At 49.7% G+C, this 21,401-nt stretch overlaps 37 non-coding genes across 37 annotated transcripts; all 37 read left to right on the top strand.

Moving 5' to 3' along the window:
- Positions 1 to 55: 55 nt before the first annotated feature.
- Positions 56 to 127, top strand: Trnat-cgu. Its single transcript has one exon. It is a non-coding gene; the product is annotated as a tRNA-Thr (tRNA).
- Positions 128 to 460: 333 nt separating this feature from the next.
- Positions 461 to 534, top strand: Trnan-guu. The gene has a single exon. It is a non-coding gene; the product is annotated as a tRNA-Asn (tRNA).
- A 689-nt stretch (positions 535 to 1,223) lies between these two features.
- Trnat-cgu lies at positions 1,224 to 1,295 on the top strand. The gene has a single exon. It is a non-coding gene; the product is annotated as a tRNA-Thr (tRNA).
- A 333-nt stretch (positions 1,296 to 1,628) lies between these two features.
- On the top strand, positions 1,629 to 1,702 carry Trnan-guu. Its single transcript has one exon. It is a non-coding gene; the product is annotated as a tRNA-Asn (tRNA).
- Positions 1,703 to 2,391: 689 nt separating this feature from the next.
- Positions 2,392 to 2,463, top strand: Trnat-cgu. Its single transcript has one exon. It is a non-coding gene; the product is annotated as a tRNA-Thr (tRNA).
- Positions 2,464 to 2,796: 333 nt separating this feature from the next.
- Trnan-guu lies at positions 2,797 to 2,870 on the top strand. Its single transcript has one exon. It is a non-coding gene; the product is annotated as a tRNA-Asn (tRNA).
- Positions 2,871 to 3,559: 689 nt separating this feature from the next.
- Positions 3,560 to 3,631, top strand: Trnat-cgu. Its single transcript has one exon. It is a non-coding gene; the product is annotated as a tRNA-Thr (tRNA).
- A 333-nt stretch (positions 3,632 to 3,964) lies between these two features.
- Positions 3,965 to 4,038, top strand: Trnan-guu. Its single transcript has one exon. It is a non-coding gene; the product is annotated as a tRNA-Asn (tRNA).
- A 689-nt stretch (positions 4,039 to 4,727) lies between these two features.
- On the top strand, positions 4,728 to 4,799 carry Trnat-cgu. Its single transcript has one exon. It is a non-coding gene; the product is annotated as a tRNA-Thr (tRNA).
- A 333-nt stretch (positions 4,800 to 5,132) lies between these two features.
- Trnan-guu lies at positions 5,133 to 5,206 on the top strand. The gene has a single exon. It is a non-coding gene; the product is annotated as a tRNA-Asn (tRNA).
- Positions 5,207 to 5,895: 689 nt separating this feature from the next.
- Positions 5,896 to 5,967, top strand: Trnat-cgu. Its single transcript has one exon. It is a non-coding gene; the product is annotated as a tRNA-Thr (tRNA).
- A 333-nt stretch (positions 5,968 to 6,300) lies between these two features.
- Positions 6,301 to 6,374, top strand: Trnan-guu. The gene has a single exon. It is a non-coding gene; the product is annotated as a tRNA-Asn (tRNA).
- Positions 6,375 to 7,063: 689 nt separating this feature from the next.
- Positions 7,064 to 7,135, top strand: Trnat-cgu. The gene has a single exon. It is a non-coding gene; the product is annotated as a tRNA-Thr (tRNA).
- Positions 7,136 to 7,468: 333 nt separating this feature from the next.
- Trnan-guu lies at positions 7,469 to 7,542 on the top strand. The gene has a single exon. It is a non-coding gene; the product is annotated as a tRNA-Asn (tRNA).
- A 689-nt stretch (positions 7,543 to 8,231) lies between these two features.
- On the top strand, positions 8,232 to 8,303 carry Trnat-cgu. Its single transcript has one exon. It is a non-coding gene; the product is annotated as a tRNA-Thr (tRNA).
- Positions 8,304 to 8,636: 333 nt separating this feature from the next.
- Positions 8,637 to 8,710, top strand: Trnan-guu. Its single transcript has one exon. It is a non-coding gene; the product is annotated as a tRNA-Asn (tRNA).
- Positions 8,711 to 9,399: 689 nt separating this feature from the next.
- On the top strand, positions 9,400 to 9,471 carry Trnat-cgu. Its single transcript has one exon. It is a non-coding gene; the product is annotated as a tRNA-Thr (tRNA).
- Positions 9,472 to 9,804: 333 nt separating this feature from the next.
- Positions 9,805 to 9,878, top strand: Trnan-guu. Its single transcript has one exon. It is a non-coding gene; the product is annotated as a tRNA-Asn (tRNA).
- Positions 9,879 to 10,567: 689 nt separating this feature from the next.
- On the top strand, positions 10,568 to 10,639 carry Trnat-cgu. Its single transcript has one exon. It is a non-coding gene; the product is annotated as a tRNA-Thr (tRNA).
- Positions 10,640 to 10,972: 333 nt separating this feature from the next.
- Trnan-guu lies at positions 10,973 to 11,046 on the top strand. The gene has a single exon. It is a non-coding gene; the product is annotated as a tRNA-Asn (tRNA).
- A 689-nt stretch (positions 11,047 to 11,735) lies between these two features.
- Positions 11,736 to 11,807, top strand: Trnat-cgu. Its single transcript has one exon. It is a non-coding gene; the product is annotated as a tRNA-Thr (tRNA).
- Positions 11,808 to 12,140: 333 nt separating this feature from the next.
- Trnan-guu lies at positions 12,141 to 12,214 on the top strand. The gene has a single exon. It is a non-coding gene; the product is annotated as a tRNA-Asn (tRNA).
- Positions 12,215 to 12,903: 689 nt separating this feature from the next.
- On the top strand, positions 12,904 to 12,975 carry Trnat-cgu. Its single transcript has one exon. It is a non-coding gene; the product is annotated as a tRNA-Thr (tRNA).
- A 333-nt stretch (positions 12,976 to 13,308) lies between these two features.
- Trnan-guu lies at positions 13,309 to 13,382 on the top strand. The gene has a single exon. It is a non-coding gene; the product is annotated as a tRNA-Asn (tRNA).
- Positions 13,383 to 14,071: 689 nt separating this feature from the next.
- On the top strand, positions 14,072 to 14,143 carry Trnat-cgu. The gene has a single exon. It is a non-coding gene; the product is annotated as a tRNA-Thr (tRNA).
- Positions 14,144 to 14,476: 333 nt separating this feature from the next.
- Trnan-guu lies at positions 14,477 to 14,550 on the top strand. The gene has a single exon. It is a non-coding gene; the product is annotated as a tRNA-Asn (tRNA).
- A 689-nt stretch (positions 14,551 to 15,239) lies between these two features.
- Positions 15,240 to 15,311, top strand: Trnat-cgu. Its single transcript has one exon. It is a non-coding gene; the product is annotated as a tRNA-Thr (tRNA).
- A 333-nt stretch (positions 15,312 to 15,644) lies between these two features.
- Trnan-guu lies at positions 15,645 to 15,718 on the top strand. The gene has a single exon. It is a non-coding gene; the product is annotated as a tRNA-Asn (tRNA).
- Positions 15,719 to 16,407: 689 nt separating this feature from the next.
- Positions 16,408 to 16,479, top strand: Trnat-cgu. Its single transcript has one exon. It is a non-coding gene; the product is annotated as a tRNA-Thr (tRNA).
- A 333-nt stretch (positions 16,480 to 16,812) lies between these two features.
- On the top strand, positions 16,813 to 16,886 carry Trnan-guu. Its single transcript has one exon. It is a non-coding gene; the product is annotated as a tRNA-Asn (tRNA).
- Positions 16,887 to 17,575: 689 nt separating this feature from the next.
- Trnat-cgu lies at positions 17,576 to 17,647 on the top strand. Its single transcript has one exon. It is a non-coding gene; the product is annotated as a tRNA-Thr (tRNA).
- Positions 17,648 to 17,980: 333 nt separating this feature from the next.
- Positions 17,981 to 18,054, top strand: Trnan-guu. Its single transcript has one exon. It is a non-coding gene; the product is annotated as a tRNA-Asn (tRNA).
- Positions 18,055 to 18,743: 689 nt separating this feature from the next.
- Trnat-cgu lies at positions 18,744 to 18,815 on the top strand. The gene has a single exon. It is a non-coding gene; the product is annotated as a tRNA-Thr (tRNA).
- A 333-nt stretch (positions 18,816 to 19,148) lies between these two features.
- Positions 19,149 to 19,222, top strand: Trnan-guu. Its single transcript has one exon. It is a non-coding gene; the product is annotated as a tRNA-Asn (tRNA).
- A 689-nt stretch (positions 19,223 to 19,911) lies between these two features.
- On the top strand, positions 19,912 to 19,983 carry Trnat-cgu. The gene has a single exon. It is a non-coding gene; the product is annotated as a tRNA-Thr (tRNA).
- A 333-nt stretch (positions 19,984 to 20,316) lies between these two features.
- Trnan-guu lies at positions 20,317 to 20,390 on the top strand. The gene has a single exon. It is a non-coding gene; the product is annotated as a tRNA-Asn (tRNA).
- A 689-nt stretch (positions 20,391 to 21,079) lies between these two features.
- Trnat-cgu lies at positions 21,080 to 21,151 on the top strand. Its single transcript has one exon. It is a non-coding gene; the product is annotated as a tRNA-Thr (tRNA).
- The last annotated feature ends 250 nt before the right edge of the window (positions 21,152 to 21,401 follow it).

Here is a 21,401-nt window from a genome sequence, read left to right on the forward strand (position 1 = left end):
AGATTCAGTATGATGAAGTACCAATTTGGGGATAGCTCACAAACGCTAAGCTGCCGCATTCTTAGCTCAGTGGTAGAGCACTGGTCTCGTAAACCAGGGGTCGTGAGTTCGAACCTCACAGAAGGCATTCATTTTTTAAACCTTCCTGCAAGGAGCGGAGCTATCTCGAGCAGCATCTAACACATGGCAGTACACTGAATGAAAGGGATGTTCTACAACCTATGACAAGTATTCTACTGGCCTCAGAGGTTTTCTGAATGCATAGGTTGAACATTGGTTTGTATGCATTTTGTAGTATAATGTCATGCTTGGCGATGTCATTCGTTTACGAGCCTCGCTACAGTGTGCATGCACGTTATCCATGTGAAGAGGCGTAAGCAAATGCTACCATTCTGCGAGATTCCTGCAGAAGGTATACGAATTGCGTTGATATACAGAGCACAAGGGAGCCAAAGTCAAGGCCTCCGTGGCGCAATCGGCTAGCGCGTTCGGCTGTTAACCGAAAGGTTGGTGGTTCGAGCCCACCCGGGGGCGAAATCGTTTTAACCGGCACCGAGGTGAGGACATACGTCAACTTTGTTAGAGATACACAGCTAGTGTGACAATTTGGCTGCGTTTGAGTGATGCCACAGAGCCTTATACACATTCAGCCAAGTGACACTGTAGGTAAAAACATGGCCCTACACAGACGTTCTACTGTTTTCCTTTTTATTCGTCATGTGTGACACTGCAGTAGAGGGACGCCCACTACAAAAGACGCATTCTTTACATTCAATTTCAGCATATACGTCGCGAGTGCCATATGACAGGGCCTGTCTCTCGATGTCGATTTGTATTTGGTGTCTCTTAAGTGTCGGTCTGCAGTAGGCCGCTGTTGGCCGAGCGACGTGCAGTCGCCTTACATGAAGCCCCATGGGCAACGCCAGTGCCACTGTGGACAACAGCATACTGTAGCCAGAGAGACGAGCCGAAAGGCGCATTTCGCAGTCGAGCCACGCTGTCCCACAAGCTGTGCACTAGGTCAGGATTGTGCAGACCGCAAACTTTTAGTGGGCCGACGCTCGTCGTCGATCGCAAGGGCGAAACATTCAAGAGATTTGGAAAACGGCAATGTGGACACCCCCAGCAGCAGCTGTGTGCCAAATCCGATATCTGGTCGAGGGCTGCAAGATTCAGTATGATGAAGTACCAATTTGGGGATAGCTCACAAACGCTAAGCTGCCGCATTCTTAGCTCAGTGGTAGAGCACTGGTCTCGTAAACCAGGGGTCGTGAGTTCGAACCTCACAGAAGGCATTCATTTTTTAAACCTTCCTGCAAGGAGCGGAGCTATCTCGAGCAGCATCTAACACATGGCAGTACACTGAATGAAAGGGATGTTCTACAACCTATGACAAGTATTCTACTGGCCTCAGAGGTTTTCTGAATGCATAGGTTGAACATTGGTTTGTATGCATTTTGTAGTATAATGTCATGCTTGGCGATGTCATTCGTTTACGAGCCTCGCTACAGTGTGCATGCACGTTATCCATGTGAAGAGGCGTAAGCAAATGCTACCATTCTGCGAGATTCCTGCAGAAGGTATACGAATTGCGTTGATATACAGAGCACAAGGGAGCCAAAGTCAAGGCCTCCGTGGCGCAATCGGCTAGCGCGTTCGGCTGTTAACCGAAAGGTTGGTGGTTCGAGCCCACCCGGGGGCGAAATCGTTTTAACCGGCACCGAGGTGAGGACATACGTCAACTTTGTTAGAGATACACAGCTAGTGTGACAATTTGGCTGCGTTTGAGTGATGCCACAGAGCCTTATACACATTCAGCCAAGTGACACTGTAGGTAAAAACATGGCCCTACACAGACGTTCTACTGTTTTCCTTTTTATTCGTCATGTGTGACACTGCAGTAGAGGGACGCCCACTACAAAAGACGCATTCTTTACATTCAATTTCAGCATATACGTCGCGAGTGCCATATGACAGGGCCTGTCTCTCGATGTCGATTTGTATTTGGTGTCTCTTAAGTGTCGGTCTGCAGTAGGCCGCTGTTGGCCGAGCGACGTGCAGTCGCCTTACATGAAGCCCCATGGGCAACGCCAGTGCCACTGTGGACAACAGCATACTGTAGCCAGAGAGACGAGCCGAAAGGCGCATTTCGCAGTCGAGCCACGCTGTCCCACAAGCTGTGCACTAGGTCAGGATTGTGCAGACCGCAAACTTTTAGTGGGCCGACGCTCGTCGTCGATCGCAAGGGCGAAACATTCAAGAGATTTGGAAAACGGCAATGTGGACACCCCCAGCAGCAGCTGTGTGCCAAATCCGATATCTGGTCGAGGGCTGCAAGATTCAGTATGATGAAGTACCAATTTGGGGATAGCTCACAAACGCTAAGCTGCCGCATTCTTAGCTCAGTGGTAGAGCACTGGTCTCGTAAACCAGGGGTCGTGAGTTCGAACCTCACAGAAGGCATTCATTTTTTAAACCTTCCTGCAAGGAGCGGAGCTATCTCGAGCAGCATCTAACACATGGCAGTACACTGAATGAAAGGGATGTTCTACAACCTATGACAAGTATTCTACTGGCCTCAGAGGTTTTCTGAATGCATAGGTTGAACATTGGTTTGTATGCATTTTGTAGTATAATGTCATGCTTGGCGATGTCATTCGTTTACGAGCCTCGCTACAGTGTGCATGCACGTTATCCATGTGAAGAGGCGTAAGCAAATGCTACCATTCTGCGAGATTCCTGCAGAAGGTATACGAATTGCGTTGATATACAGAGCACAAGGGAGCCAAAGTCAAGGCCTCCGTGGCGCAATCGGCTAGCGCGTTCGGCTGTTAACCGAAAGGTTGGTGGTTCGAGCCCACCCGGGGGCGAAATCGTTTTAACCGGCACCGAGGTGAGGACATACGTCAACTTTGTTAGAGATACACAGCTAGTGTGACAATTTGGCTGCGTTTGAGTGATGCCACAGAGCCTTATACACATTCAGCCAAGTGACACTGTAGGTAAAAACATGGCCCTACACAGACGTTCTACTGTTTTCCTTTTTATTCGTCATGTGTGACACTGCAGTAGAGGGACGCCCACTACAAAAGACGCATTCTTTACATTCAATTTCAGCATATACGTCGCGAGTGCCATATGACAGGGCCTGTCTCTCGATGTCGATTTGTATTTGGTGTCTCTTAAGTGTCGGTCTGCAGTAGGCCGCTGTTGGCCGAGCGACGTGCAGTCGCCTTACATGAAGCCCCATGGGCAACGCCAGTGCCACTGTGGACAACAGCATACTGTAGCCAGAGAGACGAGCCGAAAGGCGCATTGCGCAGTCGAGCCACGCTGTCCCACAAGCTGTGCACTAGGTCAGGATTGTGCAGACCGCAAACTTTTAGTGGGCCGACGCTCGTCGTCGATCGCAAGGGCGAAACATTCAAGAGATTTGGAAAACGGCAATGTGGACACCCCCAGCAGCAGCTGTGTGCCAAATCCGATATCTGGTCGAGGGCTGCAAGATTCAGTATGATGAAGTACCAATTTGGGGATAGCTCACAAACGCTAAGCTGCCGCCTTCTTAGCTCAGTGGTAGAGCACTGGTCTCGTAAACCAGGGGTCGTGAGTTCGAACCTCACAGAAGGCATTCATTTTTTAAACCTTCCTGCAAGGAGCGGAGCTATCTCGAGCAGCATCTAACACATGGCAGTACACTGAATGAAAGGAATGTTCTACAACCTATGACAAGTATTCTACTGGCCTCAGAGGTTTTCTGAATGCATAGGTTGAACATTGGTTTGTATGCATTTTGTAGTATAATGTCATGCTTGGCGATGTCATTCGTTTACGAGCCTCGCTACAGTGTGCATGCACGTTATCCATGTGAAGAGGCGTAAGCAAATGCTACCATTCTGCGAGATTCCTGCAGAAGGTATACGAATTGCGTTGATATACAGAGCACAAGGGAGCCAAAGTCAAGGCCTCCGTGGCGCAATCGGCTAGCGCGTTCGGCTGTTAACCGAAAGGTTGGTGGTTCGAGCCCACCCGGGGGCGAAATCGTTTTAACCGGCACCGAGGTGAGGACATACGTCAACTTTGTTAGAGATACACAGCTAGTGTGACAATTTGGCTGCGTTTGAGTGATGCCACAGAGCCTTATACACATTCAGCCAAGTGACACTGTAGGTAAAAACATGGCCCTACACAGACGTTCTACTGTTTTCCTTTTTATTCGTCATGTGTGACACTGCAGTAGAGGGACGCCCACTACAAAAGACGCATTCTTTACATTCAATTTCAGCATATACGTCGCGAGTGCCATATGACAGGGCCTGTCTCTCGATGTCGATTTGTATTTGGTGTCTCTTAAGTGTCGGTCTGCAGTAGGCCGCTGTTGGCCGAGCGACGTGCAGTCGCCTTACATGAAGCCCCATGGGCAACGCCAGTGCCACTGTGGACAACAGCATACTGTAGCCAGAGAGACGAGCCGAAAGGCGCATTTCGCAGTCGAGCCACGCTGTCCCACAAGCTGTGCACTAGGTCAGGATTGTGCAGACCGCAAACTTTTAGTGGGCCGACGCTCGTCGTCGATCGCAAGGGCGAAACATTCAAGAGATTTGGAAAACGGCAATGTGGACACCCCCAGCAGCAGCTGTGTGCCAAATCCGATATCTGGTCGAGGGCTGCAAGATTCAGTATGATGAAGTACCAATTTGGGGATAGCTCACAAACGCTAAGCTGCCGCCTTCTTAGCTCAGTGGTAGAGCACTGGTCTCGTAAACCAGGGGTCGTGAGTTCGAACCTCACAGAAGGCATTCATTTTTTAAACCTTCCTGCAAGGAGCGGAGCTATCTCGAGCAGCATCTAACACATGGCAGTACACTGAATGAAAGGAATGTTCTACAACCTATGACAAGTATTCTACTGGCCTCAGAGGTTTTCTGAATGCATAGGTTGAACATTGGTTTGTATGCATTTTGTAGTATAATGTCATGCTTGGCGATGTCATTCGTTTACGAGCCTCGCTACAGTGTGCATGCACGTTATCCATGTGAAGAGGCGTAAGCAAATGCTACCATTCTGCGAGATTCCTGCAGAAGGTATACGAATTGCGTTGATATACAGAGCACAAGGGAGCCAAAGTCAAGGCCTCCGTGGCGCAATCGGCTAGCGCGTTCGGCTGTTAACCGAAAGGTTGGTGGTTCGAGCCCACCCGGGGGCGAAATCGTTTTAACCGGCACCGAGGTGAGGACATACGTCAACTTTGTTAGAGATACACAGCTAGTGTGACAATTTGGCTGCGTTTGAGTGATGCCACAGAGCCTTATACACATTCAGCCAAGTGACACTGTAGGTAAAAACATGGCCCTACACAGACGTTCTACTGTTTTCCTTTTTATTCGTCATGTGTGACACTGCAGTAGAGGGACGCCCACTACAAAAGACGCATTCTTTACATTCAATTTCAGCATATACGTCGCGAGTGCCATATGACAGGGCCTGTCTCTCGATGTCGATTTGTATTTGGTGTCTCTTAAGTGTCGGTCTGCAGTAGGCCGCTGTTGGCCGAGCGACGTGCAGTCGCCTTACATGAAGCCCCATGGGCAACGCCAGTGCCACTGTGGACAACAGCATACTGTAGCCAGAGAGACGAGCCGAAAGGCGCATTTCGCAGTCGAGCCACGCTGTCCCACAAGCTGTGCACTAGGTCAGGATTGTGCAGACCGCAAACTTTTAGTGGGCCGACGCTCGTCGTCGATCGCAAGGGCGAAACATTCAAGAGATTTGGAAAACGGCAATGTGGACACCCCCAGCAGCAGCTGTGTGCCAAATCCGATATCTGGTCGAGGGCTGCAAGATTCAGTATGATGAAGTACCAATTTGGGGATAGCTCACAAACGCTAAGCTGCCGCATTCTTAGCTCAGTGGTAGAGCACTGGTCTCGTAAACCAGGGGTCGTGAGTTCGAACCTCACAGAAGGCATTCATTTTTTAAACCTTCCTGCAAGGAGCGGAGCTATCTCGAGCAGCATCTAACACATGGCAGTACACTGAATGAAAGGGATGTTCTACAACCTATGACAAGTATTCTACTGGCCTCAGAGGTTTTCTGAATGCATAGGTTGAACATTGGTTTGTATGCATTTTGTAGTATAATGTCATGCTTGGCGATGTCATTCGTTTACGAGCCTCGCTACAGTGTGCATGCACGTTATCCATGTGAAGAGGCGTAAGCAAATGCTACCATTCTGCGAGATTCCTGCAGAAGGTATACGAATTGCGTTGATATACAGAGCACAAGGGAGCCAAAGTCAAGGCCTCCGTGGCGCAATCGGCTAGCGCGTTCGGCTGTTAACCGAAAGGTTGGTGGTTCGAGCCCACCCGGGGGCGAAATCGTTTTAACCGGCACCGAGGTGAGGACATACGTCAACTTTGTTAGAGATACACAGCTAGTGTGACAATTTGGCTGCGTTTGAGTGATGCCACAGAGCCTTATACACATTCAGCCAAGTGACACTGTAGGTAAAAACATGGCCCTACACAGACGTTCTACTGTTTTCCTTTTTATTCGTCATGTGTGACACTGCAGTAGAGGGACGCCCACTACAAAAGACGCATTCTTTACATTCAATTTCAGCATATACGTCGCGAGTGCCATATGACAGGGCCTGTCTCTCGATGTCGATTTGTATTTGGTGTCTCTTAAGTGTCGGTCTGCAGTAGGCCGCTGTTGGCCGAGCGACGTGCAGTCGCCTTACATGAAGCCCCATGGGCAACGCCAGTGCCACTGTGGACAACAGCATACTGTAGCCAGAGAGACGAGCCGAAAGGCGCATTTCGCAGTCGAGCCACGCTGTCCCACAAGCTGTGCACTAGGTCAGGATTGTGCAGACCGCAAACTTTTAGTGGGCCGACGCTCGTCGTCGATCGCAAGGGCGAAACATTCAAGAGATTTGGAAAACGGCAATGTGGACACCCCCAGCAGCAGCTGTGTGCCAAATCCGATATCTGGTCGAGGGCTGCAAGATTCAGTATGATGAAGTACCAATTTGGGGATAGCTCACAAACGCTAAGCTGCCGCCTTCTTAGCTCAGTGGTAGAGCACTGGTCTCGTAAACCAGGGGTCGTGAGTTCGAACCTCACAGAAGGCATTCATTTTTTAAACCTTCCTGCAAGGAGCGGAGCTATCTCGAGCAGCATCTAACACATGGCAGTACACTGAATGAAAGGAATGTTCTACAACCTATGACAAGTATTCTACTGGCCTCAGAGGTTTTCTGAATGCATAGGTTGAACATTGGTTTGTATGCATTTTGTAGTATAATGTCATGCTTGGCGATGTCATTCGTTTACGAGCCTCGCTACAGTGTGCATGCACGTTATCCATGTGAAGAGGCGTAAGCAAATGCTACCATTCTGCGAGATTCCTGCAGAAGGTATACGAATTGCGTTGATATACAGAGCACAAGGGAGCCAAAGTCAAGGCCTCCGTGGCGCAATCGGCTAGCGCGTTCGGCTGTTAACCGAAAGGTTGGTGGTTCGAGCCCACCCGGGGGCGAAATCGTTTTAACCGGCACCGAGGTGAGGACATACGTCAACTTTGTTAGAGATACACAGCTAGTGTGACAATTTGGCTGCGTTTGAGTGATGCCACAGAGCCTTATACACATTCAGCCAAGTGACACTGTAGGTAAAAACATGGCCCTACACAGACGTTCTACTGTTTTCCTTTTTATTCGTCATGTGTGACACTGCAGTAGAGGGACGCCCACTACAAAAGACGCATTCTTTACATTCAATTTCAGCATATACGTCGCGAGTGCCATATGACAGGGCCTGTCTCTCGATGTCGATTTGTATTTGGTGTCTCTTAAGTGTCGGTCTGCAGTAGGCCGCTGTTGGCCGAGCGACGTGCAGTCGCCTTACATGAAGCCCCATGGGCAACGCCAGTGCCACTGTGGACAACAGCATACTGTAGCCAGAGAGACGAGCCGAAAGGCGCATTTCGCAGTCGAGCCACGCTGTCCCACAAGCTGTGCACTAGGTCAGGATTGTGCAGACCGCAAACTTTTAGTGGGCCGACGCTCGTCGTCGATCGCAAGGGCGAAACATTCAAGAGATTTGGAAAACGGCAATGTGGACACCCCCAGCAGCAGCTGTGTGCCAAATCCGATATCTGGTCGAGGGCTGCAAGATTCAGTATGATGAAGTACCAATTTGGGGATAGCTCACAAACGCTAAGCTGCCGCATTCTTAGCTCAGTGGTAGAGCACTGGTCTCGTAAACCAGGGGTCGTGAGTTCGAACCTCACAGAAGGCATTCATTTTTTAAACCTTCCTGCAAGGAGCGGAGCTATCTCGAGCAGCATCTAACACATGGCAGTACACTGAATGAAAGGGATGTTCTACAACCTATGACAAGTATTCTACTGGCCTCAGAGGTTTTCTGAATGCATAGGTTGAACATTGGTTTGTATGCATTTTGTAGTATAATGTCATGCTTGGCGATGTCATTCGTTTACGAGCCTCGCTACAGTGTGCATGCACGTTATCCATGTGAAGAGGCGTAAGCAAATGCTACCATTCTGCGAGATTCCTGCAGAAGGTATACGAATTGCGTTGATATACAGAGCACAAGGGAGCCAAAGTCAAGGCCTCCGTGGCGCAATCGGCTAGCGCGTTCGGCTGTTAACCGAAAGGTTGGTGGTTCGAGCCCACCCGGGGGCGAAATCGTTTTAACCGGCACCGAGGTGAGGACATACGTCAACTTTGTTAGAGATACACAGCTAGTGTGACAATTTGGCTGCGTTTGAGTGATGCCACAGAGCCTTATACACATTCAGCCAAGTGACACTGTAGGTAAAAACATGGCCCTACACAGACGTTCTACTGTTTTCCTTTTTATTCGTCATGTGTGACACTGCAGTAGAGGGACGCCCACTACAAAAGACGCATTCTTTACATTCAATTTCAGCATATACGTCGCGAGTGCCATATGACAGGGCCTGTCTCTCGATGTCGATTTGTATTTGGTGTCTCTTAAGTGTCGGTCTGCAGTAGGCCGCTGTTGGCCGAGCGACGTGCAGTCGCCTTACATGAAGCCCCATGGGCAACGCCAGTGCCACTGTGGACAACAGCATACTGTAGCCAGAGAGACGAGCCGAAAGGCGCATTTCGCAGTCGAGCCACGCTGTCCCACAAGCTGTGCACTAGGTCAGGATTGTGCAGACCGCAAACTTTTAGTGGGCCGACGCTCGTCGTCGATCGCAAGGGCGAAACATTCAAGAGATTTGGAAAACGGCAATGTGGACACCCCCAGCAGCAGCTGTGTGCCAAATCCGATATCTGGTCGAGGGCTGCAAGATTCAGTATGATGAAGTACCAATTTGGGGATAGCTCACAAACGCTAAGCTGCCGCCTTCTTAGCTCAGTGGTAGAGCACTGGTCTCGTAAACCAGGGGTCGTGAGTTCGAACCTCACAGAAGGCATTCATTTTTTAAACCTTCCTGCAAGGAGCGGAGCTATCTCGAGCAGCATCTAACACATGGCAGTACACTGAATGAAAGGAATGTTCTACAACCTATGACAAGTATTCTACTGGCCTCAGAGGTTTTCTGAATGCATAGGTTGAACATTGGTTTGTATGCATTTTGTAGTATAATGTCATGCTTGGCGATGTCATTCGTTTACGAGCCTCGCTACAGTGTGCATGCACGTTATCCATGTGAAGAGGCGTAAGCAAATGCTACCATTCTGCGAGATTCCTGCAGAAGGTATACGAATTGCGTTGATATACAGAGCACAAGGGAGCCAAAGTCAAGGCCTCCGTGGCGCAATCGGCTAGCGCGTTCGGCTGTTAACCGAAAGGTTGGTGGTTCGAGCCCACCCGGGGGCGAAATCGTTTTAACCGGCACCGAGGTGAGGACATACGTCAACTTTGTTAGAGATACACAGCTAGTGTGACAATTTGGCTGCGTTTGAGTGATGCCACAGAGCCTTATACACATTCAGCCAAGTGACACTGTAGGTAAAAACATGGCCCTACACAGACGTTCTACTGTTTTCCTTTTTATTCGTCATGTGTGACACTGCAGTAGAGGGACGCCCACTACAAAAGACGCATTCTTTACATTCAATTTCAGCATATACGTCGCGAGTGCCATATGACAGGGCCTGTCTCTCGATGTCGATTTGTATTTGGTGTCTCTTAAGTGTCGGTCTGCAGTAGGCCGCTGTTGGCCGAGCGACGTGCAGTCGCCTTACATGAAGCCCCATGGGCAACGCCAGTGCCACTGTGGACAACAGCATACTGTAGCCAGAGAGACGAGCCGAAAGGCGCATTTCGCAGTCGAGCCACGCTGTCCCACAAGCTGTGCTCTAGGTCAGGATTGTGCAGACCGCAAACTTTTAGTGGGCCGACGCTCGTCGTCGATCGCAAGGGCGAAACATTCAAGAGATTTGGAAAACGGCAATGTGGACACCCCCAGCAGCAGCTGTGTGCCAAATCCGATATCTGGTCGAGGGCTGCAAGATTCAGTATGATGAAGTACCAATTTGGGGATAGCTCACAAACGCTAAGCTGCCGCATTCTTAGCTCAGTGGTAGAGCACTGGTCTCGTAAACCAGGGGTCGTGAGTTCGAACCTCACAGAAGGCATTCATTTTTTAAACCTTCCTGCAAGGAGCGGAGCTATCTCGAGCAGCATCTAACACATGGCAGTACACTGAATGAAAGGGATGTTCTACAACCTATGACAAGTATTCTACTGGCCTCAGAGGTTTTCTGAATGCATAGGTTGAACATTGGTTTGTATGCATTTTGTAGTATAATGTCATGCTTGGCGATGTCATTCGTTTACGAGCCTCGCTACAGTGTGCATGCACGTTATCCATGTGAAGAGGCGTAAGCAAATGCTACCATTCTGCGAGATTCCTGCAGAAGGTATACGAATTGCGTTGATATACAGAGCACAAGGGAGCCAAAGTCAAGGCCTCCGTGGCGCAATCGGCTAGCGCGTTCGGCTGTTAACCGAAAGGTTGGTGGTTCGAGCCCACCCGGGGGCGAAATCGTTTTAACCGGCACCGAGGTGAGGACATACGTCAACTTTGTTAGAGATACACAGCTAGTGTGACAATTTGGCTGCGTTTGAGTGATGCCACAGAGCCTTATACACATTCAGCCAAGTGACACTGTAGGTAAAAACATGGCCCTACACAGACGTTCTACTGTTTTCCTTTTTATTCGTCATGTGTGACACTGCAGTAGAGGGACGCCCACTACAAAAGACGCATTCTTTACATTCAATTTCAGCATATACGTCGCGAGTGCCATATGACAGGGCCTGTCTCTCGATGTCGATTTGTATTTGGTGTCTCTTAAGTGTCGGTCTGCAGTAGGCCGCTGTTGGCCGAGCGACGTGCAGTCGCCTTACATGAAGCCCCATGGGCAACGCCAGTGCCACTGTGGACAACAGCATACTGTAGCCAGAGAGACGAGCCGAAAGGCGCATTTCGCAGTCGAGCCACGCTGTCCCACAAGCTGTGCACTAGGTCAGGATTGTGCAGACCGCAAACTTTTAGTGGGCCGACGCTCGTCGTCGATCGCAAGGGCGAAACATTCAAGAGATTTGGAAAACGGCAATGTGGACACCCCCAGCAGCAGCTGTGTGCCAAATCCGATATCTGGTCGAGGGCTGCAAGATTCAGTATGATGAAGTACCAATTTGGGGATAGCTCACAAACGCTAAGCTGCCGCCTTCTTAGCTCAGTGGTAGAGCACTGGTCTCGTAAACCAGGGGTCGTGAGTTCGAACCTCACAGAAGGCATTCATTTTTTAAACCTTCCTGCAAGGAGCGGAGCTATCTCGAGCAGCATCTAACACATGGCAGTACACTGAATGAAAGGAATGTTCTACAACCTATGACAAGTATTCTACTGGCCTCAGAGGTTTTCTGAATGCATAGGTTGAACATTGGTTTGTATGCATTTTGTAGTATAATGTCATGCTTGGCGATGTCATTCGTTTACGAGCCTCGCTACAGTGTGCATGCACGTTATCCATGTGAAGAGGCGTAAGCAAATGCTACCATTCTGCGAGATTCCTGCAGAAGGTATACGAATTGCGTTGATATACAGAGCACAAGGGAGCCAAAGTCAAGGCCTCCGTGGCGCAATCGGCTAGCGCGTTCGGCTGTTAACCGAAAGGTTGGTGGTTCGAGCCCACCCGGGGGCGAAATCGTTTTAACCGGCACCGAGGTGAGGACATACGTCAACTTTGTTAGAGATACACAGCTAGTGTGACAATTTGGCTGCGTTTGAGTGATGCCACAGAGCCTTATACACATTCAGCCAAGTGACACTGTAGGTAAAAACATGGCCCTACACAGACGTTCTACTGTTTTCCTTTTTATTCGTCATGTGTGACACTGCAGTAGAGGGACGCCCACTACAAAAGACGCATTCTTTACATTCAATTTCAGCATATACGTCGCGAGTGCCATATGACAGGGCCTGTCTCTCGATGTCGATTTGTATTTGGTGTCTCTTAAGTGTCGGTCTGCAGTAGGCCGCTGTTGGCCGAGCGACGTGCAGTCGCCTTACATGAAGCCCCATGGGCAACGCCAGTGCCACTGTGGACAACAGCATACTGTAGCCAGAGAGACGAGCCGAAAGGCGCATTTCGCAGTCGAGCCACGCTGTCCCACAAGCTGTGCACTAGGTCAGGATTGTGCAGACCGCAAACTTTTAGTGGGCCGACGCTCGTCGTCGATCGCAAGGGCGAAACATTCAAGAGATTTGGAAAACGGCAATGTGGACACCCCCAGCAGCAGCTGTGTGCCAAATCCGATATCTGGTCGAGGGCTGCAAGATTCAGTATGATGAAGTACCAATTTGGGGATAGCTCACAAACGCTAAGCTGCCGCCTTCTTAGCTCAGTGGTAGAGCACTGGTCTCGTAAACCAGGGGTCGTGAGTTCGAACCTCACAGAAGGCATTCATTTTTTAAACCTTCCTGCAAGGAGCGGAGCTATCTCGAGCAGCATCTAACACATGGCAGTACACTGAATGAAAGGAATGTTCTACAACCTATGACAAGTATTCTACTGGCCTCAGAGGTTTTCTGAATGCATAGGTTGAACATTGGTTTGTATGCATTTTGTAGTATAATGTCATGCTTGGCGATGTCATTCGTTTACGAGCCTCGCTACAGTGTGCATGCACGTTATCCATGTGAAGAGGCGTAAGCAAATGCTACCATTCTGCGAGATTCCTGCAGAAGGTATACGAATTGCGTTGATATACAGAGCACAAGGGAGCCAAAGTCAAGGCCTCCGTGGCGCAATCGGCTAGCGCGTTCGGCTGTTAACCGAAAGGTTGGTGGTTCGAGCCCACCCGGGGGCGAAATCGTTTTAACCGGCACCGAGGTGAGGACATACGTCAACTTTGTTAGAGATACACAGCTAGTGTGACAATTTGGCTGCGTTTGAGTGATGCCACAGAGCCTTATACACATTCAGCCAAGTGACACTGTAGGTAAAAACATGGCCCTACACAGACGTTCTACTGTTTTCCTTTTTATTCGTCATGTGTGACACTGCAGTAGAGGGACGCCCACTACAAAAGACGCATTCTTTACATTCAATTTCAGCATATACGTCGCGAGTGCCATATGACAGGGCCTGTCTCTCGATGTCGATTTGTATTTGGTGTCTCTTAAGTGTCGGTCTGCAGTAGGCCGCTGTTGGCCGAGCGACGTGCAGTCGCCTTACATGAAGCCCCATGGGCAACGCCAGTGCCACTGTGGACAACAGCATACTGTAGCCAGAGAGACGAGCCGAAAGGCGCATTTCGCAGTCGAGCCACGCTGTCCCACAAGCTGTGCACTAGGTCAGGATTGTGCAGACCGCAAACTTTTAGTGGGCCGACGCTCGTCGTCGATCGCAAGGGCGAAACATTCAAGAGATTTGGAAAACGGCAATGTGGACACCCCCAGCAGCAGCTGTGTGCCAAATCCGATATCTGGTCGAGGGCTGCAAGATTCAGTATGATGAAGTACCAATTTGGGGATAGCTCACAAACGCTAAGCTGCCGCCTTCTTAGCTCAGTGGTAGAGCACTGGTCTCGTAAACCAGGGGTCGTGAGTTCGAACCTCACAGAAGGCATTCATTTTTTAAACCTTCCTGCAAGGAGCGGAGCTATCTCGAGCAGCATCTAACACATGGCAGTACACTGAATGAAAGGAATGTTCTACAACCTATGACAAGTATTCTACTGGCCTCAGAGGTTTTCTGAATGCATAGGTTGAACATTGGTTTGTATGCATTTTGTAGTATAATGTCATGCTTGGCGATGTCATTCGTTTACGAGCCTCGCTACAGTGTGCATGCACGTTATCCATGTGAAGAGGCGTAAGCAAATGCTACCATTCTGCGAGATTCCTGCAGAAGGTATACGAATTGCGTTGATATACAGAGCACAAGGGAGCCAAAGTCAAGGCCTCCGTGGCGCAATCGGCTAGCGCGTTCGGCTGTTAACCGAAAGGTTGGTGGTTCGAGCCCACCCGGGGGCGAAATCGTTTTAACCGGCACCGAGGTGAGGACATACGTCAACTTTGTTAGAGATACACAGCTAGTGTGACAATTTGGCTGCGTTTGAGTGATGCCACAGAGCCTTATACACATTCAGCCAAGTGACACTGTAGGTAAAAACATGGCCCTACACAGACGTTCTACTGTTTTCCTTTTTATTCGTCATGTGTGACACTGCAGTAGAGGGACGCCCACTACAAAAGACGCATTCTTTACATTCAATTTCAGCATATACGTCGCGAGTGCCATATGACAGGGCCTGTCTCTCGATGTCGATTTGTATTTGGTGTCTCTTAAGTGTCGGTCTGCAGTAGGCCGCTGTTGGCCGAGCGACGTGCAGTCGCCTTACATGAAGCCCCATGGGCAACGCCAGTGCCACTGTGGACAACAGCATACTGTAGCCAGAGAGACGAGCCGAAAGGCGCATTTCGCAGTCGAGCCACGCTGTCCCACAAGCTGTGCACTAGGTCAGGATTGTGCAGACCGCAAACTTTTAGTGGGCCGACGCTCGTCGTCGATCGCAAGGGCGAAACATTCAAGAGATTTGGAAAACGGCAATGTGGACACCCCCAGCAGCAGCTGTGTGCCAAATCCGATATCTGGTCGAGGGCTGCAAGATTCAGTATGATGAAGTACCAATTTGGGGATAGCTCACAAACGCTAAGCTGCCGCATTCTTAGCTCAGTGGTAGAGCACTGGTCTCGTAAACCAGGGGTCGTGAGTTCGAACCTCACAGAAGGCATTCATTTTTTAAACCTTCCTGCAAGGAGCGGAGCTATCTCGAGCAGCATCTAACACATGGCAGTACACTGAATGAAAGGGATGTTCTACAACCTATGACAAGTATTCTACTGGCCTCAGAGGTTTTCTGAATGCATAGGTTGAACATTGGTTTGTATGCATTTTGTAGTATAATGTCATGCTTGGCGATGTCATTCGTTTACGAGCCTCGCTACAGTGTGCATGCACGTTATCCATGTGAAGAGGCGTAAGCAAATGCTACCATTCTGCGAGATTCCTGCAGAAGGTATACGAATTGCGTTGATATACAGAGCACAAGGGAGCCAAAGTCAAGGCCTCCGTGGCGCAATCGGCTAGCGCGTTCGGCTGTTAACCGAAAGGTTGGTGGTTCGAGCCCACCCGGGGGCGAAATCGTTTTAACCGGCACCGAGGTGAGGACATACGTCAACTTTGTTAGAGATACACAGCTAGTGTGACAATTTGGCTGCGTTTGAGTGATGCCACAGAGCCTTATACACATTCAGCCAAGTGACACTGTAGGTAAAAACATGGCCCTACACAGACGTTCTACTGTTTTCCTTTTTATTCGTCATGTGTGACACTGCAGTAGAGGGACGCCCACTACAAAAGACGCATTCTTTACATTCAATTTCAGCATATACGTCGCGAGTGCCATATGACAGGGCCTGTCTCTCGATGTCGATTTGTATTTGGTGTCTCTTAAGTGTCGGTCTGCAGTAGGCCGCTGTTGGCCGAGCGACGTGCAGTCGCCTTACATGAAGCCCCATGGGCAACGCCAGTGCCACTGTGGACAACAGCATACTGTAGCCAGAGAGACGAGCCGAAAGGCGCATTTCGCAGTCGAGCCACGCTGTCCCACAAGCTGTGCACTAGGTCAGGATTGTGCAGACCGCAAACTTTTAGTGGGCCGACGCTCGTCGTCGATCGCAAGGGCGAAACATTCAAGAGATTTGGAAAACGGCAATGTGGACACCCCCAGCAGCAGCTGTGTGCCAAATCCGATATCTGGTCGAGGGCTGCAAGATTCAGTATGATGAAGTACCAATTTGGGGATAGCTCACAAACGCTAAGCTGCCGCCTTCTTAGCTCAGTGGTAGAGCACTGGTCTCGTAAACCAGGGGTCGTGAGTTCGAACCTCACAGAAGGCATTCATTTTTTAAACCTTCCTGCAAGGAGCGGAGCTATCTCGAGCAGCATCTAACACATGGCAGTACACTGAATGAAAGGAATGTTCTACAACCTATGACAAGTATTCTACTGGCCTCAGAGGTTTTCTGAATGCATAGGTTGAACATTGGTTTGTATGCATTTTGTAGTATAATGTCATGCTTGGCGATGTCATTCGTTTACGAGCCTCGCTACAGTGTGCATGCACGTTATCCATGTGAAGAGGCGTAAGCAAATGCTACCATTCTGCGAGATTCCTGCAGAAGGTATACGAATTGCGTTGATATACAGAGCACAAGGGAGCCAAAGTCAAGGCCTCCGTGGCGCAATCGGCTAGCGCGTTCGGCTGTTAACCGAAAGGTTGGTGGTTCGAGCCCACCCGGGGGCGAAATCGTTTTAACCGGCACCGAGGTGAGGACATACGTCAACTTTGTTAGAGATACACAGCTAGTGTGACAATTTGGCTGCGTTTGAGTGATGCCACAGAGCCTTATACACATTCAGCCAAGTGACACTGTAGGTAAAAACATGGCCCTACACAGACGTTCTACTGTTTTCCTTTTTATTCGTCATGTGTGACACTGCAGTAGAGGGACGCCCACTACAAAAGACGCATTCTTTACATTCAATTTCAGCATATACGTCGCGAGTGCCATATGACAGGGCCTGTCTCTCGATGTCGATTTGTATTTGGTGTCTCTTAAGTGTCGGTCTGCAGTAGGCCGCTGTTGGCCGAGCGACGTGCAGTCGCCTTACATGAAGCCCCATGGGCAACGCCAGTGCCACTGTGGACAACAGCATACTGTAGCCAGAGAGACGAGCCGAAAGGCGCATTTCGCAGTCGAGCCACGCTGTCCCACAAGCTGTGCACTAGGTCAGGATTGTGCAGACCGCAAACTTTTAGTGGGCCGACGCTCGTCGTCGATCGCAAGGGCGAAACATTCAAGAGATTTGGAAAACGGCAATGTGGACACCCCCAGCAGCAGCTGTGTGCCAAATCCGATATCTGGTCGAGGGCTGCAAGATTCAGTATGATGAAGTACCAATTTGGGGATAGCTCACAAACGCTAAGCTGCCGCATTCTTAGCTCAGTGGTAGAGCACTGGTCTCGTAAACCAGGGGTCGTGAGTTCGAACCTCACAGAAGGCATTCATTTTTTAAACCTTCCTGCAAGGAGCGGAGCTATCTCGAGCAGCATCTAACACATGGCAGTACACTGAATGAAAGGGATGTTCTACAACCTATGACAAGTATTCTACTGGCCTCAGAGGTTTTCTGAATGCATAGGTTGAACATTGGTTTGTATGCATTTTGTAGTATAATGTCATGCTTGGCGATGTCATTCGTTTACGAGCCTCGCTACAGTGTGCATGCACGTTATCCATGTGAAGAGGCGTAAGCAAATGCTACCATTCTGCGAGATTCCTGCAGAAGGTATACGAATTGCGTTGATATACAGAGCACAAGGGAGCCAAAGTCAAGGCCTCCGTGGCGCAATCGGCTAGCGCGTTCGGCTGTTAACCGAAAGGTTGGTGGTTCGAGCCCACCCGGGGGCGAAATCGTTTTAACCGGCACCGAGGTGAGGACATACGTCAACTTTGTTAGAGATACACAGCTAGTGTGACAATTTGGCTGCGTTTGAGTGATGCCACAGAGCCTTATACACATTCAGCCAAGTGACACTGTAGGTAAAAACATGGCCCTACACAGACGTTCTACTGTTTTCCTTTTTATTCGTCATGTGTGACACTGCAGTAGAGGGACGCCCACTACAAAAGACGCATTCTTTACATTCAATTTCAGCATATACGTCGCGAGTGCCATATGACAGGGCCTGTCTCTCGATGTCGATTTGTATTTGGTGTCTCTTAAGTGTCGGTCTGCAGTAGGCCGCTGTTGGCCGAGCGACGTGCAGTCGCCTTACATGAAGCCCCATGGGCAACGCCAGTGCCACTGTGGACAACAGCATACTGTAGCCAGAGAGACGAGCCGAAAGGCGCATTTCGCAGTCGAGCCACGCTGTCCCACAAGCTGTGCACTAGGTCAGGATTGTGCAGACCGCAAACTTTTAGTGGGCCGACGCTCGTCGTCGATCGCAAGGGCGAAACATTCAAGAGATTTGGAAAACGGCAATGTGGACACCCCCAGCAGCAGCTGTGTGCCAAATCCGATATCTGGTCGAGGGCTGCAAGATTCAGTATGATGAAGTACCAATTTGGGGATAGCTCACAAACGCTAAGCTGCCGCCTTCTTAGCTCAGTGGTAGAGCACTGGTCTCGTAAACCAGGGGTCGTGAGTTCGAACCTCACAGAAGGCATTCATTTTTTAAACCTTCCTGCAAGGAGCGGAGCTATCTCGAGCAGCATCTAACACATGGCAGTACACTGAATGAAAGGAATGTTCTACAACCTATGACAAGTATTCTACTGGCCTCAGAGGTTTTCTGAATGCATAGGTTGAACATTGGTTTGTATGCATTTTGTAGTATAATGTCATGCTTGGCGATGTCATTCGTTTACGAGCCTCGCTACAGTGTGCATGCACGTTATCCATGTGAAGAGGCGTAAGCAAATGCTACCATTCTGCGAGATTCCTGCAGAAGGTATACGAATTGCGTTGATATACAGAGCACAAGGGAGCCAAAGTCAAGGCCTCCGTGGCGCAATCGGCTAGCGCGTTCGGCTGTTAACCGAAAGGTTGGTGGTTCGAGCCCACCCGGGGGCGAAATCGTTTTAACCGGCACCGAGGTGAGGACATACGTCAACTTTGTTAGAGATACACAGCTAGTGTGACAATTTGGCTGCGTTTGAGTGATGCCACAGAGCCTTATACACATTCAGCCAAGTGACACTGTAGGTAAAAACATGGCCCTACACAGACGTTCTACTGTTTTCCTTTTTATTCGTCATGTGTGACACTGCAGTAGAGGGACGCCCACTACAAAAGACGCATTCTTTACATTCAATTTCAGCATATACGTCGCGAGTGCCATATGACAGGGCCTGTCTCTCGATGTCGATTTGTATTTGGTGTCTCTTAAGTGTCGGTCTGCAGTAGGCCGCTGTTGGCCGAGCGACGTGCAGTCGCCTTACATGAAGCCCCATGGGCAACGCCAGTGCCACTGTGGACAACAGCATACTGTAGCCAGAGAGACGAGCCGAAAGGCGCATTTCGCAGTCGAGCCACGCTGTCCCACAAGCTGTGCACTAGGTCAGGATTGTGCAGACCGCAAACTTTTAGTGGGCCGACGCTCGTCGTCGATCGCAAGGGCGAAACATTCAAGAGATTTGGAAAACGGCAATGTGGACACCCCCAGCAGCAGCTGTGTGCCAAATCCGATATCTGGTCGAGGGCTGCAAGATTCAGTATGATGAAGTACCAATTTGGGGATAGCTCACAAACGCTAAGCTGCCGCCTTCTTAGCTCAGTGGTAGAGCACTGGTCTCGTAAACCAGGGGTCGTGAGTTCGAACCTCACAGAAGGCATTCATTTTTTAAACCTTCCTGCAAGGAGCGGAGCTATCTCGAGCAGCATCTAACACATGGCAGTACACTGAATGAAAGGAATGTTCTACAACCTATGACAAGTATTCTACTGGCCTCAGAGGTTTTCTGAATGCATAGGTTGAACATTGGTTTGTATGCATTTTGTAGTATAATGTCATGCTTGGCGATGTCATTCGTTTACGAGCCTCGCTACAGTGTGCATGCACGTTATCCATGTGAAGAGGCGTAAGCAAATGCTACCATTCTGCGAGATTCCTGCAGAAGGTATACGAATTGCGTTGATATACAGAGCACAAGGGAGCCAAAGTCAAGGCCTCCGTGGCGCAATCGGCTAGCGCGTTCGGCTGTTAACCGAAAGGTTGGTGGTTCGAGCCCACCCGGGGGCGAAATCGTTTTAACCGGCACCGAGGTGAGGACATACGTCAACTTTGTTAGAGATACACAGCTAGTGTGACAATTTGGCTGCGTTTGAGTGATGCCACAGAGCCTTATACACATTCAGCCAAGTGACACTGTAGGTAAAAACATGGCCCTACACAGACGTTCTACTGTTTTCCTTTTTATTCGTCATGTGTGACACTGCAGTAGAGGGACGCCCACTACAAAAGACGCATTCTTTACATTCAATTTCAGCATATACGTCGCGAGTGCCATATGACAGGGCCTGTCTCTCGATGTCGATTTGTATTTGGTGTCTCTTAAGTGTCGGTCTGCAGTAGGCCGCTGTTGGCCGAGCGACGTGCAGTCGCCTTACATGAAGCCCCATGGGCAACGCCAGTGCCACTGTGGACAACAGCATACTGTAGCCAGAGAGACGAGCCGAAAGGCGCATTTCGCAGTCGAGCCACGCTGTCCCACAAGCTGTGCACTAGGTCAGGATTGTGCAGACCGCAAACTTTTAGTGGGCCGACGCTCGTCGTCGATCGCAAGGGCGAAACATTCAAGAGATTTGGAAAACGGCAATGTGGACACCCCCAGCAGCAGCTGTGTGCCAAATCCGATATCTGGTCGAGGGCTGCAAGATTCAGTATGATGAAGTACCAATTTGGGGATAGCTCACAAACGCTAAGCTGCCGCCTTCTTAGCTCAGTGGTAGAGCACTGGTCTCGTAAACCAGGGGTCGTGAGTTCGAACCTCACAGAAGGCATTCATTTTTTAAACCTTCCTGCAAGGAGCGGAGCTATCTCGAGCAGCATCTAACACATGGCAGTACACTGAATGAAAGGAATGTTCTACAACCTATGACAAGTATTCTACTGGCCTCAGAGGTTTTCTGAATGCATAGGTTGAACATTGGTTTGTATGCATTTTGTAGTATAATGTCATGCTTGGCGATGTCATTCGTTTACGAGCCTCGCTACAGTGTGCATGCACGTTATCCATGTGAAGAGGCGTAA

Source organism: Schistocerca piceifrons, chromosome 5 (assembly GCF_021461385.2).
Source record: "Schistocerca piceifrons isolate TAMUIC-IGC-003096 chromosome 5, iqSchPice1.1, whole genome shotgun sequence".
Classification (NCBI taxonomy): domain Eukaryota; kingdom Metazoa; phylum Arthropoda; class Insecta; order Orthoptera; family Acrididae; genus Schistocerca; species Schistocerca piceifrons.